Here is a 4,651-nt window from a genome sequence, read left to right as displayed (position 1 = left end):
CCTATATGAAGCAATTTAGTCATTGATTAACTTTTTAGAAACATGAACTTCCTGAAACATAGATACAAAGCATCAATATCTTCTGTTGCCTTAACCAGAAACAGCCCATTGATCAGAATTTTACTTCTAAGGAGAATGGAAACAAGTCAACACCAATTAGAAAATGGTTCCAATCGGGTGAAAAATAATTAAACTCACTTCAAGAGTGGATTAAACAAATAAGTAGCCAAGGATCAGCATCCAGTTTAAGCAACAGAGAAACCTCCGGGCTAGGATTTATAAATATCTTTCTCTCATGTTCCCACGTTATCTGTTTTATCTATTGTACCTCAATTAAATGATATGAAAAAGGACTCTAGGATGAATTTTCCAACAACAAAAAAGTAGTTGAAGCCATCTGTTCAGCTCTCTTTTGGATTCCCAACCGTTGAATTTAAAAATGTTTAATAATGTAGATTTTGCCAAAGATTGTTGTTAACATTTGTTGTGAGCAGAGGAGTGGAGGACTCTTCTTGTAAAGCATCTTTGGACATGCTCTATTGTATTAATGTCCGATATGCAGTGTGGGTTCCAGACAGAGGAGCTGTATTCAAGAATTGGTCTGGTGAATGTTTTGTATACTCTGGTTAGTAAGGTAATATTATTGGAGAAGAAACTCTTAATGCCTTTTTGGCGATGTTGCTGCAGTGGGCTTTGGCACTGAGATCATTAGATATGAGTACTCCTAGGTCTTTGACAGAGTGATGGTCATCTGCATGGTTGTTTCTGCCAATGTGTAGGATAGAGCATTTGTTAGTTGGGATTTGGAATTGCCAGTTGTTTGACCATTCTGACAAAATGTTTCCCATACAAATATAATGTTGAACGTGGCAGTATTTAATAAGAGGAGGAGTTCAGACACTTTGTTAATGATGCTTTTTGCATTAATTAGTTTGCATTTAAGATTAGTATTGGATTGAGGAAGTAAGGGGCGCATTTACCTAGTTTTGGTTGATAGTGTATTGGATGTTGGTTTGTTGTTTGTTGGTGGATGGTAGGTTGAATGTTGTGAGATGTATTGCGGGTCTTTTGATGTAGTCAGCATGGTAATCTATGTATAAGTCAGTGTCACCTAGTTCTTGCTGTCTTTTGAGTTCTGCATGGAGTTTACTGGAGCGGATACGTTGTAATATGGATAGATTCGGTCTTGATCTAAGTTTACTGAGGATGATGTTGGTTCTGGCAATGGAATTTATGGTGTAAATAAATTTCAGTTTGCTGAACTCATTTTTACATACTACTCTGAAGAATTGGGGGGCCACCGTCATTGTTCTGCTCTCGGACATCTAAGGAAACTTCAATGATTTTGTTTGGGGTGATTATTTGTGTATGATGACTGCTGCTGATGTTGCCTACTTTAGTGATATCTGGCTTGTTGTTTTCCGTAACAGTATGAACATATCATTTCTATAAAGATCTATAAGTCGAATCTGTAAACTCCGAAGTCAAAGTTTCATTCTTTTCCACATCAAGCACGAAGTTCAGAAGCAGTTTACATGTGGAAACAAAAGTATTTATATGTTCTTTTCTTTAATCAAAGTTGTTAGTTTTGCCATTTCAGCAACTTCATAAATTTCTCCAACCATTTGTCCATGGTAGCAATCAAAGTGTCCTTCCATTTTTGTGCATACAATAGTCTTGCTGCTGTCAACATATATAGTAACACAGTTCCAATTTTTTCTTGTCTAGTTATTTTTCCATTAAATCCAAAAGAGATTCTGGTTTCATTTTTATCTCCATTTTCAAAAAATGTTGTATTAAAATATGAATCATATTGCTTTTTTAAAAAATCACATGTCCACCATAGACGATTTTAAACTCATCCACATATTTTCCCATTGTTGAAACATCACATTATATCCAAAGTTCCTTGTCCACTGAATCATACAATGTTTTACATGTTCATTTTCTAAATTCAATTTCAATAATATTTTACAGATTTTAGCAATAGGATCATTATTGACACATAATGAAATTTCCAATTCATTTTTAACAAAGTCAAATCCATAAATTTTAAAATCCAGTTTAAACCTTTCTTTCAGTTGTGGATAGGTAAACCAGTGACATAGACAACCTTCTGATTCAGGTTCTTCCCTTGGTTTTGTTATTATAGTTAAATTCCATAATATTAACCATAGGCTATGCTGAATGGTGCTAAAGGTTTGTAACTTATTGTTAATTGGTTGCAGGAATCACAATGAGTACCAAAAACAATGAGTACCAAACAATTTTTTCCTGTAAGGAATACTGTAGTGAGTCACAATGTAGCCGACATTGAAAAGGTCTAGGGTTACCAAATAAATGATGAGTCAATTTTGTTATGTCAAAATGCATTGAGTACCAAATTCAGTGGGTTTCAGAGCAGTTGGGTACAAGATGCCACTGTATTTCAAAGCATTTGTAGGATACTAGACCATTACATTTTAGTTAAACTTTTTTAACGAGGCTATTAGCATATACTATTTGTCCTGTTTCTACACACAGACACACAGACACACACACACATACACTGTGGAATTTAACATTTCACTTCAGGACTTAAGAGATAAACAGTGAACAAAGTATGTAAACAAAACAGGAGCTTGCCTGACAGGCTTGTTTTTAATAGAAGCAATCCAATCCAGAGTCAAAGAGCCAAGTCAAGGTTGTCATTCAGTTGAAAGTTCAGAGATCCAAGGCTTATTACACAGACAGAAGCTACACAAGTATCATATAAGAGCTAGAAATCAGTCGTAGTTTCCCAGACCCAGGAAAGGCAGCATGCATCAGAACTGCTACTTAAATAAGTATACAGTCAGCTATCCCTAACCAAGGGATTTACAAATTAGGCAATAAGCCTAATAGAAGGTTGCTGCTTTGATTTCTTTTCTGCTCATTGCTGCTTTGATCTCTTCTCTACTCATTGAGTCTGGGTATGGGAGGATGGATGGTAGGGTACTTATTCAACTTGACAGAAATAGCAAAATAAATTGACATATGTATTACATTGGTTTCCGTTAGGTCAGTTTCAATTGAATTAAACCTTTGTAAAACCCAGGGGTGTTGCAAGTTTAGACCAAGTAGGGGTATAATTATTTATTAGAAAATCAATAGACCAGGAGCCAAAGAAATAGGTAATACACCCTACAACTGGTTATCCTGGACCTTGGTCCAGCACATCTAGCAGACACCAGATTGGTAAAACCTACTAAAACTTTTATGGATATTTGTTACTTAAATAGCTGCCTTGCCCTATTTCCTTATGTGGATTCCTCCCATTAGAGATATCCCCTTTTTGGAAGTGGTTGCCTTCCCCTTACAGATCAGAACCATGTCCTAGCAATTGCATTCATGCTTGATAGCCCTGTTGCAGTGATAATGTTGATGAGAATTATTACCCGATCCTGTATTATGGAAAAACATGTTATTGAAATTGAGGCTGCCTCATCACCCTTATTGCAATTTAGATGGTATTTAATTGGTGGATTATTATGGGAATATTATTATTAATTATTATTAATACTATTATTAATTACATTGTGACAACTCTCATTAGTCTTAATTTATAGTATTGTTTTATTTGTTTTGCTGATTACACTGGAAGGCTGGTAATTTACGGAAGGATAAAAAGATTGATGGTAATATCAATGAGAGGTAAAGATGTTTCTTCAAATATATAGCAGTTATTAAACATGGTATCACATATCTTCCTTACAGCTCTCACCAGTAGGAATATTGGTTTTGGTCATAGGAAGTTCTAATTTGGCAATATCCCCAAGGTGCTTTTTTCAAAAGGCAACTGGATTTGGTTTTCATTGTAGACTTTTTTTGTCAGACCTGCCACAGTCAGATACCTTAGGAGAGAGAGATTCTTGACTCCTTCTTTTACTAAAGGTTGCTGGTTGCAGTAAAGTCAGGTCAGAATGAAAGATTCCCATGCTTTCTCAGCCCTTCCCTCTTTGACCAGCTCATCTACAGCCAATGGAAAGTAGTCAAAGGTGTTCTGAGAATCACTGAGATGTTTGAAGCAATCTACATTCTATTCTCAGGGTGTGTGGCCTTGAGTATTGGCACAAACCTGTTCTGTGCCATCCTGGTCTTTGTCAAGCAGTCCTCCCCCTCCCTATTTCCCATCACAATTCCCTACATGTTCCTTGTTCATTTGTTCTGTCTTGGCCCCCCCCCCCCTTAATTCTTGATGTCAGAGTACTGGCAATTCAAGGTACCAGCAATGTTGTCTACATCCTGCCAACAAAACTCACATGCAGCATAATGATATATGATATATTTTACTATGTGCCCAAGCAAACGAATGCGAGCAGCATGTTGAATTTTTTTCCCTCTCATGTTGAGTGAAAAATGTGTTGCAAATAAATAAATTAAAAACCTGGATCAAGTACAGATTTAATTATTTATTGGAAAACCAATTGGCCAGGAGCCAAAGAATTACACAAACAATACGTCTTACAACTGGTTATGCTGGACATTGGTTTACCAGATTGGTAAAACTGACTAAATCTTTTATAGATATTTGTTTCTTAAATAGCTGCCTTGCCCTATTTCCATATGCAGATTCCTCCCATTAGAGATACCCCACTTTTTAGAGATATCTCCTTTTTTGAAGTGGTTGCCT

This window comes from Erythrolamprus reginae, chromosome 5, assembly GCF_031021105.1.
Source record: "Erythrolamprus reginae isolate rEryReg1 chromosome 5, rEryReg1.hap1, whole genome shotgun sequence".
Classification (NCBI taxonomy): Eukaryota; Metazoa; Chordata; class Lepidosauria; order Squamata; family Dipsadidae; genus Erythrolamprus; species Erythrolamprus reginae.
Note: the sequence above shows the minus strand (reverse complement) of the source record.